Genomic DNA, 13,830 nt, shown 5'->3' with positions numbered 1-13,830 from the left:
AACATACACAATCCGAAGTGTGGTAAAGCAGCACTCACACCTTATCCCAGAGGTTACATGACATATGGGCAGAGAACTTTGAAGTGATTAACCTCTTAAGTGCTGCGTCGGGGCGTTGGCCGACGGCAGCACTACCTCCCCAGTGCTGCGCACGTCCATTGGACGTCCATTCAGCACTAGTTCCAATGGACAGCGCAGCACTGGGGAGGGATATTTGCGCCACATCTAAGGTGTTAAAAATGAAAAGTATAAATAGGGAGAACCTGTAGATATATATTATTTTCTTCTATCACAAATTACGCTAACTTTTGAAGGAAAAACATCACTTCATAATGCAATATTTTATTCATTGGTTAATGACCTAGAGGCAGTTTAGTTACGTGCATTGCAAAATAATTGATATACTTTACGATGATGATGGTTGTTATTATTTCTCATACCTTGTGCCTTAAAGAGGTTTGTGCAGTATCTATGGCAACGTGCGACCAAAAATGAGCCATTATTTGTTTGTCAGGGTTGCTTATTGAGCCTGCTTCATTGCAATTCAGAAGACATGCTGCTCAGCATGAAACATTTATAGGAATAGTTGCATAAATAAGCTTTTCTTCCATTTAAGGGAAGTTACAGTTCACTATCAGTAGATGTTTGAAATTGCGGTCAAACGGCAGCAACAATATATATTTCAAAAGGTATTTTAGAGTATGTGATGGCCAATTGGATAATACAAATAGATAATGGCAAATTGAGGGTGTCCAGTCATCTCGGAGTGCCCAGCGTTTGCAGCAGACACGTAGACATTAGTTCATAAATTGAGGTCGGATATCTGGAGCTCCATTACAGGTTGGGAGCAGCAGCAATGCCCACTGTGCGATGGCAGGCATTCTGTGGGTCTTGCAACAATGAAAAGCACTCACGGCTCAGTAGACGTTATTTAGGAGTCGTTAGGTTGGCTTGTCCCATGGGACCCCTAGCCAGGGCCGGACTGGTAACCAAAACCGGGCCTGGCAAAATGCTCGGCCGGCCCGCCCCCTGGGTTGGGGGTGCCGCCGAGCTCTTTGCCGGGCCAGTTTTTGGCCAATTTGGTTACAAGGCCCATTTTGCAGCAAAAACAGCCCTGTAACAAAAACGGCCCCCAGGGGCCCAAAACCGGCCCCCACCCTTGCGGCGCACCGGGGGATTGCCCGATGCCCACAACAGCAGTCCGGGCCTGCCCCTAGCACTGCCTTTGTGACCTCCGAGGGGGCAAAATCAGTGCCTCAGCTCAGGCTCCAACCTCCAAGTTCTTTTCTGCACATCTGGAATGGGGCCTTCACTAGCACTTTAGGGAATTAACATAAAAAGCAAAATAAAACGTTTGAAATGTATGTTGAGTGCATGTATGTGGATGAGAGTAAATTTGTGTGTGCACGCATGAGCAGGTATGTTTGTATGTGGGATTGCATGTCAGCAAAATTGAGTGAATGCAAAAGTATAAGTAAGAGTGAGTGAGTGCAAATCATTGACTCGGGGCAAGAGTGAGTGCAAAAGACTTAGCAAAAATGAATGAGTTCAAAGGAGTGATGAGAATGAGTTTGAATAAGTGAATGTAAGTGCGCATGAGTTGGTACGCTTGTAAGTCTGCTGCTGGACCTGGCATGCTTCTTCGATCATAGAGGCATCCACACATATTGCATACACTGACATTTTGGAGGCAATACTTGCATATGAGATACCCACAGCAAAGTGCTGATGCAGGCACACTGGAGGAAGATCTTGTCATGAGGCCCACATGGAAAAAATGTCGGCACTGGCAAACTAGAGGAAAATATTAACATAGGTGGCACATGTGGGAAAATGCTGGGGCTGACTTTTGGGGGACTTTTTTGGCATATGGAAGGACAACTGTGGAATAGACCAGGGGGCATCCATGATAAAATGCTGTCCCCGAAATACTAGGCATCATTTTTAACATAAGGGTAACCCATAGTACATGGGTAGCGGCATTGGCAAATATCTGGCACATTGTATGTAATGTTTGGGCAAGCGTGGCACACAGACAAATTGCTGACCCCAGCAATGGAGGTAATGTTTGACATACGGGGTCACCCATGAGACATTTTCAAAACAAAATGGGGTCATCCATTGAGGACTGTCAGGCTTCATTAGCCTGGCACACCATGAAAGGACTTCAATATTTAATGAGTGTCTTTTCAGATTATTATTTTTTAATTCTAGCCTATTAAGTGAGCCCATTTCTTTCACAATTTTCTCAGGGGAGTGAATCCCACCCACCTCACAAGCTCCCTACAAGATGTCAGACACACTTACTTCGCTTACTTACTACAATTTAGGTAAATGTCCCCTTGACATATCCTATCAGCAGAATATAAAGGCTTCCCTTGGGTAGCCTATATAACACACAAATTCACCAATTCATGTGAGCATTCGCAACACCACACACATTCTCAAATAAACACTGAAGGGCAAAATCAGTATTCTTATTTAGTTGCAACCACCAAGCTCCAGATGTAATATTCTTGATTTAATACTAAATTTCTTGTTGTGTATTACACAATATTTTACAGAAAGAGTAAATAAAATTGATACATTGCATAAAAAACATTCATCACATACATTGTAAACATTTGTTAAAACCCGACAAAAGAACCTAATATATTAAAAACAAAAAGATACGTTGGGGACCCAATTGGTTGCACAGATCTATATAAACTATTGCACAAACTGATCCAACATAGCAACATTAGGTAAAAGACTGGTTGATATAACACTGCATTCCTATCCAGAATTCCTTATTGTTGGATTCACAGAAAGTAGCGATGATGTGTTTCGGTGGCAATCATTCAATACCAAACTACCTTCAACAGGACAAAAGCGATAAGAGTTTTGTTTCCTCCTTGAGGTCTTATCTACCTACAACAGTTTCAATCTTAGTGTAGTTTATAGTGACTCCAGCGCACTTTTTGGAGGTAGGAGCTTTCTGTGGACCTCACCACCAACCATAGACCCTTTTTCCCGTCTTTGTGTTATATAGAAGATCTCAAAACACAGACCACTGGTCTATGTAATTTGGACGTCCTTTTTCTTTTTCTTTTAAGACCTCTATTGCCTTTCACTAGATGTTACGTTATGTCATGTTAAGCGTTTTTCTATAGCCCACAGCTGCCCCATCAAAGGGGCGTCTCGGCGCTGCAAGGATCAAAATAGCACACACAGCCGCGAAGGTCATCACAGACGTCACAAAACCAATAGACTACACTGAGGGGAAGAGGAAAGTTTTAATGGTGTTCCTAAAAGCGAGCAGGCCGTCCATACCACGAATACATACAGGCAGCAAATTCCATAATTTGGCGGCCAGAGGGCGATACGAACGCCCTCCTGCCCGGCAAAATTTGACCCGCGGGACAATCACCAGGTGCTGCCCCAGTGAACGCAGTTGTCGGGGGGGGACATACGGGGTCAAAAAGTCTCCCAGAAGGGCCGGGTTAGCAGTTTTTACGATCTTAAAGGATATACATAGCGCTTTAAACTGGATCCGCTTCTCCATCGGAAGCCAGTGCAGCCCTTGAATAGTGGCCCCCACATGACAAGAGCGGGGGAGACCCACCAGTATTCTAGCTGCGGAGTTTTGTACTCGTTGCAGCCGAAGTACCTCTGCTTTATTAGCCACTAAGAGCAGGGAGCTGGCATAGTCCAAGCGAGATAGTATAGTTGTCTGCACAATTAATTGTCATACTGCTGGGTCAAAAACTTCAGGAGAGGTTTAAGACCCCTTAACAGTCCTACACAGGTAGCAGCAACCCTCTTTGTGTGGGTCTGGAAACTAAGAGTCGAGTCCATCCAGACCCCGAGAATCTTTACCACTGTCTTAGGCTTGGGCATGACTCCTGGGAGCAATGGCCACCAGTGTTCATTCCATAGAGCAGCATTTTTTCCCACTAGTAGAACCTCTGTTTTGCTTGCATTTAATTGCAGACAGTTATTGGCCATCCACTGAGCCACTGCCGTCATACCGTCACTGAATCTAGTAGCCGTTGTAGATGGCCCCTCAGCTAAGGTGACAACAAGCTGCGTGTTGTCCGCATAGGAGACCATCGTAAGGTCCCACTGTTTAGCGGCAGCAGCTAGAGGCTGGACATATAGATTAAACAACAACGGGCTCAATGCTGAGCCCTGTGGGACCCCCTGTTCGATGGAGTGGGACTGGGAGAGGAACGGGGGCGGACACGTGGAAAGATCTCTCTGTAAAGAATGACCTAAACCATTCTAGGGCTGTTCCGGTAACCCCTGCTACCTCTAATCGGTGGAGAAGGATGCCATGTGACACCGTATCAAAGGCAGCGCTAAGATCTAACAGATTCAGCGCTGCACTTTGACCGGCATCAAGGATTGACCAGAGATGTTCAGTGGTAGCTAACAAAGCCGTTTCAGTGCTATGGCCCGGTTGAAATCCATTCTGCGATGGATCCAGAATATTATTGGAGCTCAGAAATTAAGATAAGACGTTATTAACATGGGCTTCTGAAATTTTGGCCACCCAAGGGAGAAGAGATATGGGTCTAAAACTCTCGGGTATTAAGGGGTCTAGCGTGGACTTCTTAATGATAGGTGACACCCAGGCCTGTTTCCAGGCACCGGGAACGGTACCCGTGGAGAAGGAAGAGTTAAGTATTTGACACAGCGGCTGCCGAAAAATTGGGATCGACTCAATGAATTGGGAAGGTCTCAGAGGATCAGAGGGTGAGACAGATTTAATTCTACCACTCAGTCTGGTAAATTCATCCTCGGAGATCTCTGGGATTGCCGACAAGGTAGGACAAGTCTCATTGCTAGTGGACGAGAGAATGGAATCAGGAGACGTGTGGAAAAGATTGATAGATCTTTTGGACTTTTTCCACAAAGAAGTTCGCAAGCTCTTCACATTGCTGTGTGGATACTATACTCGGCATAACCCCTTTTTTACTTCTGAGATCTTTAAAGACTTTAAAAATGCATTTCGTTGGATTAGCACTTAACTTTATTTCCTTAGCATAGAAGGCTGCACGAGCAGAGCAGATAGATTTATGATAGAGCTTGATTTGAGAAAGATAAGTTATTTTTTTCTCACACGTATAGTCCCTTCTCCAATCACGCTCCGCTTTCTTACAAGCTTTCCTGAGAGTTCTCAGCGAGTCATTATTCCAGGGACTGGAGTTGGAAGTGCGCCCCTTGATCCATTTTGCAGGAATAAAGGTATCCAGGACCTATAAGATCCAGTCGCAAAACGCCTTGTAGGCCACTTCGGGGCAAAGTGTGTTTCCTGTGCATGCTTAGTCAGTCATGCCGGTTAAATTTGCATAGTTTCCGTGGCTCTCTCGTTCAGCGCCTACGTCCAATTCAATACGGGCCAGCTCTACTGTTTATTCATATCCTATCAGCACCTTAATAGAGATGATATCTAAAATTGACATTTGTCTATGTTGTGTTCTTACATTAATCATGCAGTTAATATGGAACGTCAGTAATGTTAATTGTGATGTCTTCAGGGTTAAGTTCAGGTGACAATATTTCCTGAGAAGATTCAGGGTCATAGCTCATGTGATTTTACTTCCTGTGATATCATTAGGCTCAAAGGGCCGAGCAATCCCATGCATTTTGGAGAATCAATGTTCGTGCAATGTTTCTTTTCATGATGACATCCCGCTTGCGATTGGTTACTCACTGCCTCCTCTGGGCACTATCTAGCAAATTTACATTAATTGACATAACTTGGCCAATGAAGGGAAGAGGAAGTCTGCCAGTCCAAGGCATTCTGCTGAAGTTCTCTTTGGAAGGATTTATCATAATCAAAAGAGCAGTGTCATTTCTGCCTGTAACTACAATGAGCACCTCTTTAAATGCATACAGTTGAGTCGCAAAATTTGTGAACCCCCGTTGTATAAACAGGTGTGGGAGAGGTATCTGAATTTTTTATCTCCTCCTTTTTTTGTTTGTACCATAGTTGGAAAAACATTTAGCACACAGGCAGACATTTTGTTCCTCAAATAGCGGCTTAGGGTCTTGTTCCTGGAGTCTAGTGTTCTGGTTTCACTATTACGTTGGCTTGCACAACACACCTCCATTATATATGATGGACAAATGCATGCAATATGGCTTGCTGGTTATTAATTGCAGCCATTTGACTGCAGTAAGTGTGTAGTTATCGAGGAAATTGGCAAAGGAATAGTTTGTCAGGTATTTTTGAAAGACTAGCAGGCATGCTAAATACGTTATGTGGTATAGATATTGCATCTAAAGCCCCACAACCTTATAAATGCCCCTTTTGTGAGTCTGAATTCTACCCCAGCCACCTTCAGATTAGAAATCTCTTGAAGGCTGGTCCTTTCAGCAGGTGATCTACCAAAACACCTCTAGAACAGGATACGCGATTGAGCAATACCCTCACATTCGATTCGACTCTAGCTGTCCTTACTAAACTTTTCATACTTCCATCTGTTACATTCCAATGTACTCTGTGGTATTAGCACACTGGCCTCCTAGGGTGGGGCTGAGGTCTCCATAAAACACCTAAAAAATTAAGTTGACAATTTTTTTCGCCAGTTTGGGGTAACACTATTGCTATGGAGCTCAGCTGTGAGATCATAGTTTGATTATGCCAGGATTTGTACCATGGATGACAAGACTGGCAGCAAGCCTTTAATTGAGGCCAGGAAGGTAATGCAAGTTCATAGCCGAAAAGATCTTGGGCCTCATTTATGAGGCTGTGCATCACTTTTACGCCGCCGGTGCATCACTTTTTGTGACTCACCAGTGCCGTAAAAAATGCGCCTTGTTGCGCCATATTTACAAAGTGACGCATTTAGGTAGATGCGTCACTTTGTAAACCCTTGCGCCACATTATACCTGCGCCAGGTATAATGTATGTAAGGGGGCGTATTGACGCAAGAAAGGGTCGTAGAAGTGACGCAGTGAAATCTATAAGATTTCACTGCGCCACTTCTAGGATGCAAATGCGTCAATATCTTACGCCTGCCTCACAGCAGGCGTAAGACTGACGCAGGCCCTTTCACATGGCGCTTGCCCCATGTGAAAGGACACATTGCTGGAGTTGCGCCACTTTTGTGACACACTCCAGCAATGCGTCACTTTTGCGCCATACAGATACGTCAGAAATACTGACGTATCTGAAACTTCTTGCGACATGATGCGTCATATTATAAATATGACACATCAATCATGTCGCAAGGAGGGCGCACTGAGAAGTGACGCATCGCTGCTTTCACGCAGCGATGCGTCACTTCTCATAAATGAGACCCCTTATTTTTAAGGTAATACTTTGTCCATATTTGGATGTTTGTTACACCGTCTGTAATTGGTTAGGTGTTTGCAAAATGGAGGAAGACTACACCATTAGTAATTTTACATGATAAACAAACAGATTTGAGGGTATGAGTAACTGTAAAAACACATACCATGCAGATTCATGGTGATTTTGGTAATATGAATTTCCTCTCCATCACTGCAGATGGTTAGCATCTGCTACAGATGAACATGAGAAAACACCTTAGCATTGCAAGAGACATTTTTGCCCAGTTAGCATTTTGAAAGACATGGCTTAAGGACATAAGAGTTTACAGTATTGATCTGCAAGCCTTTGATCTTTCAATAGAAGCTGAGTATGCAGAAATACTGAAAACAATACACAATAGTCTAACCTCATACAGAATAATCGTGGTGCATTTCACCCAGGTATGATCAGAATGAATGAGGCTCGCTGGAACATGTTTGGAATTGCTAAATGCTGACGAAGATACTTTGAAACGGAAATGTCAAGTAGTTCATAAAACAGCGATATTGCAACACTTTTATAGGCAAAATCATAATGTCATCTCGAGGCAGTTTGCATCATTTGTACTGTGGGAGCCCAACAAATGATTAAAGCGCTGCATAAGATAGCGCGGTGCACACAAAGGAAGTCCGTTGGCTATTCAATAGTTGATTCTGGCCCCCGTCATGTCCCAGTGATGCACGTGCCTCTGTACAGAAGCACGTGCCAAATCAAAGCCCTTAAATTGTCACGTAATGGGCAGACTTTTTAATTCACCACTCGCCAGCTCTATGCATAGAGAACTTTAATTGGGTCATTATAGGAAATGAACAAAGCAAACCCAATCGGGTCTTTGCGTATCCAAAGAGATTTGCACGAGCCTGCAGGCTGTGTTCAACCTGCACCCATAAAGAAAGAAAGAAAACAAAGAGAGAGAGCGAGAACGAGAGAACAGTGGTTTGAACTGTGTGTGTACTTGTCACAGGCACTGATAAAGACCCTCTCAACAAACCTGCAGCTATGCGTGCTCCCCACATACATTTGAATGGTAACTGGGAGTCTTTATATGATTGGCTATTGACAAATGACCTACAGCTAGGCCAGAAACATGCATATCTGTATGTCACACTCACAGCCATAGGCTCAAGTAATCATTCTAAAAAAGAGGGGGGGGAAGTTAGGCAGTGGCGGCTCCTCCATAATGGCGGAGGGGCATTGAGCAACTGCCTGGCTCAGAGCTCGTAAATGAAAAATAACATGTCATTGTTTATTTTTTAATTTCCAGCTCTGAGCCAGCTTGCGAAGGGGGGGAGGGGCATTGAGAGGAGGAGCGCAATGTTTACTTCACTCCCTGAGTGTGCATATGTGTTTTTGCCGGCTGTCCAAAACACACTGCAGATCAGTGAGGTCTGAACAGGGTGTCTATCCTGTCTGCTCAGACCAATCCCCGGGCTGCTCTCATGTGTGAGCAGCTCAGGGATTGCAGGGAGTACGTGATTTGGTCCCAGTTCTTGCTGAGTCCAGGAAGGACTGTGCTGAGTGGGAAGCAGGAGGCAGCTCCAGGTAAGATTTAATTTTACTTTTTTTTATTACAACCCCTGTGCATGCTCCCCCTCCCGCACTCCCCCGCACCGCCTCCACCCGTCCCACCACCTCTTTATTACGGCAGCCACGACTGGAGTTAGGTGGAGTAAAGGGGAGATGGGAGGGTGTAGGGGGGGCGTAGAGAGGAGAGGAGAGGAAGGAGAGGAAAGGAGGGGAGGACTTGGTAAGAGGGGGACAGAAGAAGTCAAAATGAAATAAAGCAAGAAGAATATTTTTGACTGCTGCAAATAAACGTTCCAAATTTGATGAAACCTGAGATTCGCTCTGGCGTCTATAGGGACAGATCTATCAAGAATGATTCTCGTTAAAGAGAGTAAACCCCAGTCCCTGATTCGTGACAAAAAGTACTTTATCGTAATGGAAATTGCAAATGGTATCAGATGGGAATATTGCAAGACATTTTGTAAAAGCAATTCAGCTTATTTTAAAGCAAAGGTGCTGGTTAGTAGACGGATCCAATACATTAAATGGACATTTATAACAGAGTCTCAGTTAAAGAATGGAAAAAAGAGAATACTATTCACTTTCAGGTGAAAGAACCTGCTAAAATCCCTTTGAAGCATCCTGTGAACATGTCCTCAAATAAAAGATTCTCGATCTCTACTCTGATCTTTAACTAGTCTCTGTCCCAATAGTCAGCAGAGGATTATGTCTGATATGGAACGTTTTGGATGGTTCTATAGGGATGCAAGCGACAAGTGCTCTATGATAATTGCCCCATCCTCCTCCTAATCCTTAGCTTCATAGAATTGGGAAGGTCTGTGACAACATTCCACAGAATATAATGGCCCTTCCTTTTTTATCCCATTGGCTGCTTCTGTCATTTGTTGACATCCCCTTTGCCCATTGGACCTTCACCCACGCTTAAAATATTTTTCAATTAGCTAAGTATTCTCCCTTGTAGATCCCGCTCATATTCAGCAACTGTTGTGCCTAAATTATTTATAGCAATTTGCACTTCTGTATAATGTATTCCTATGTTTGTTTTCTTTATATGAAATTTATAATTTGAAATGCGTTGATAACCTTACAGTGAACGTGAGAAGTGATTGAATTGGTCAGACACAATGGAGTAATAACTCTAGAACAAATGCCTGGATTTGTATCCCTTCACTGTACATGACTTTTAGAGATCACTTCGAACCATTAACATAGCTGCGTCTACACAAATGGTCAGCATCATCAGTAACCACGGACTGAACATTTTCTCCTACGTAGACAATACCCAACCCATCCTCTGTTTCCTAAAACATCCCCTCCACCACGAGGGCCAGCTTCCACCTTAGCATGAGCAGTGCCGCCGACTGGATGCAAAACAACTTCCTCAAGCTCAACAGCTCCTGGTGGCCTGTCAAACTGGGTCCTTCTCCTACACCCACGTACCAAGCTCAGAACCTCAGCATCATCTTAGGCAGGAACCTCACCATGAAGAACCAGATCAATTCAGTATCCTCTGTCTGCGTCCTCATGCATGCGCATGCTCCGATAGATGGCTCCCAGTCTCCACCAGATGCACAGTTACTCAAACCCTCATCACCAGCCGCTTGGTCTAAAGCAATGCACTCTACACAGGAATTAGCACACACCTCCTGAAAAGACTCCAGAGCATTCAGAAGTCAGCAGCCAGGCTCATTCTTGACCTCCCCAAATGGATAAACATCATCTCTCACCTGAAGAAACTCCACTTGCTCCTCATCCACAAGAGATACCAATTCAAGGTTTTGATTCACGCCTACAAAGCTCTGCACAACCAAGGGCCAGCATACATCAACCACCTCCTGAGCTTTCTCTCTTGAGCTCATACCCCCACATTGTCCAGAGCAACAGTGGAGGACGCTCCTTCACCTACCTCGCTGTGAATTCCTGGAACAGCCTCCCCCTTCACCCCGAACTTCACCCTTTTTCCAAGAGTTCAGTAGGAGTCTCAAGACCTGTCTATTCAACTGACACCACCCTAGCAGCTTGATTGTCAGAGCATGGATACCCTTGTGGCTGATTAGTGGGACTTTATAAATCTTATTTGATTTATTAAAAAATTATTTTTATATCCTGGTGGAATTCCTTTTACACATACAACAAAAAATTGTAAAGTTAAGAATCAGATTGAAGTATGCTATGTATATTTTAAATGCAAATGATTACAAAGAGTAATCCAATACAAACCTTTTCACAAATAATATATAACTGTGAATAGGTATTGTAGATTACTGGTATCTAATCGATACAAATGATTTCTAACTTATGTGAGGTTGCTCATTATGAAAAATGAAGTAAGATATGTTCGGCATAAGGCGTGTTCCTGATTGGTAGCTAAAAGAACCATACAGCAATTCGTCAGCATTTAGTTTTGTGATTGTTTACTTTTTTTTGCCTCAAGATTATAAAAAGCAATTTAGAGAATATTCACAATTTTTAATAACGCTTCTTTTCAAAAGTTATATTTCCTGCAATCTATATCCATACCTTGTATATTTTGTATGTATTTCCTCTATTTTAGATATGAAGCATGTTTGTGAATGTTGGTTAGGGAATTAGAAAATTGGTCTGTGTGAGTTCAGTAAATATTTCCTTTGAAATTTCATGAGATTTAAAAAATTTCAAGGAACAACGATTTGTATAGAAGTGTGATTTTCTGGTGTCTCGCAGCACTTTTATACCTTAGTAAGTGCTTCATGTAAAAAGTCATGGTGGAATTTCTCTTCTTGAAGCAGTCTCTCGCTGGTAGCTAGTGAGAATTTTTAATGGAAGAGACACACAGGGAAATAAATTGGCCATTGCGCAGTGCAAAATTTGAACACATTTTAGGATTTCACAAATGTCAAAACTGTAATTAAGTTTTATCTTGTTGATCTTTACCTACTGACCTGGATACAGGCTGTGAGGCAATAAGATAATATGTCTCATCTTTCACTATCGAAGAAGTGCAAATGGATTGGTCCTAATTTTCACTTGAATTTCTGCTAGTCTAAGCATTCCTTTAAGAACTAGAGAAGGCACCCTTCATATGGATTCCATGTCCCAATGGCACTAGTGGTCTCTTTTACTAATTGTAACCATCTTTTTAGGCATCAGTACCTCCTTCTTAGAAGAGAAAAACTAGTATTTTTGTCAGATTCATGAAAACAAGGGAGCCTGAAACCCAAAAGAAGACTTTATAATGCCATGACATTTGTGGAAGTTGTTAATGTCTTTTTGACAAGTTGCTCAACCTGTGTGACCAAGTGGGCTAAGGTTGTTAGACACTTCCAATGGCATAAAAAAATACAACTTTGTAGCAGCACTGACAAAACATTTGCATTTGTGGTCCTCCCTCACAGGAGTAAGAGGAACCAGCACTACCTACCTACAAAAGGAAAATCCTATTGAATCGTAGGGGTGTGGAGATTTGTCTCATCTCTTTTCTTCTTCATTACACAATATTCTGAGAAATTACACCAGGTGAATGCATTTCGCTCTAAAAACAAATAGTGTGAAAACACAAATGTGTGTGTCTAAATAAATGTGTGTGTCTTGTAAAGCGCACTGCTACCCGGAGGCGTCCTGGCGCTATAGACCACTGGGGAACCTGTCCTGGCTTTCCCTGTGAGATGGTCCCTCCTGGATATCTCCAAGGTGAAACCAGGCATCCCCGGCGTTTGTGGGGGGCTGTTGTGTAGATGAGGCAAGCTAATGACCAGAGTTGCCGAGTGTGATCCCTGGTTAGAGTAGGCACTGAGGCGAGAATTATCGAGTCCACTGACCCTGGTTCACGACCCTGCCGCGTCGGGGATTGAACCCTGGTCCCGGGCCGTCCTCTGCTTCCGGGTCTGCCGTCTCTAACCAGTGAGCCACACCACTCAAGGGCCATGAGCAACAGTCACTCATTGGTCTTTAGCGTTGTTCCCGAGGTCTCATGGTAAAATGTAGCTGTAAACGGTATGAAATTATGAGGTGTAGTGTAATAGTATAATTGTGGAAATTTTACATATTAAGGGTAATGCCAAATTCCTTGATTTTGCTGCTTAATTTAAATTTCAACTGGGTCTAATATAAAGTGTTTTTCTTGTTGATTTGATGCAAGCCAAAAGAAGCAGGATAATAAGAACTCATGCAAAATTAATCCAAGCGTGTGCAGTCCTCTATACTTACAGCTCCTAGCTTCATCCTGTAGGCCAGCTCTATCTTTATAAAATCTGCAAAATGGGGAAATTTCTCCCCTTTGAAGGTTTTGACATTTTGTTCATTCCATAAGAGGGTTCCCTCTCACCAAAAACAGAGATGTAGAACTTTATTCTAAATGTCCTACCACCTTGTCCTGCTGATCTATTTTTGATTTTATCTTTAAAATTAGGTGCAAGGGTATCTGACAGCTCTTAGGACACGCAACAAGTCAGCCTCATCCATTGAACAGGTCACTGGTAGCGACTTAGTAGTCTTTTTAGAAATTCTCTCCTACCATATTATTAATATGATTGCAACTTTTTAAAATAGTTTCTTTAGTGAATACATGACTCTATTAGCCATCTTTTTTTCTGCACTTTCAATTGTGTTTATTTTGGAAGTTGTGCTTCCTGTTTGCAAAACGTAGTTTAGATCTTTGATCTGTATCTCTTCCCTATATTCTTATTTGAATTATTACTCAGACATATATCAGCTGCCCCTCATGGTGAAACTTTGTGCTTAGAAAGGAATACTCTCTGCGTATTGTTGAATGTTTTAAAGAGTTTTTGATAAGCAATATTCACAATGTATTATATGTAAAAAGTGTTTGTACAAAAAAAACAAAAAATGTGGATATATGTATAATCAATAGAAATGAAATAAGGGAAAAAAAGGAAAAGACAACAAAAAAGATGAAATATAAATAAACATACTGAACAGAGATGATTTGGTAGAATTTTGATTCACCTATTACCAACGTCTAGTTTACTCAAAAAAAGTAT

The 13,830-nt window shown here is 42.6% G+C and overlaps 1 protein-coding gene across 1 annotated transcript in view; it reads left to right on the top strand.

Moving 5' to 3' along the window:
* Positions 1 to 13,830, top strand: part of CDH13 (cadherin 13) — a 2,285,705-nt gene that overhangs the window by 1,652,199 nt on the left and 619,676 nt on the right. The window lies entirely within an intron of this gene.

The sequence above is a fragment of the Lissotriton vulgaris genome, chromosome 12, assembly GCF_964263255.1.
Source record: "Lissotriton vulgaris chromosome 12, aLisVul1.2, whole genome shotgun sequence".
Taxonomy (NCBI): Eukaryota; Metazoa; Chordata; class Amphibia; order Caudata; family Salamandridae; genus Lissotriton; species Lissotriton vulgaris.
The sequence above is the reverse complement of the archived record's forward strand: the minus strand, read 5'-3'. Positions and strand labels throughout refer to the sequence as shown.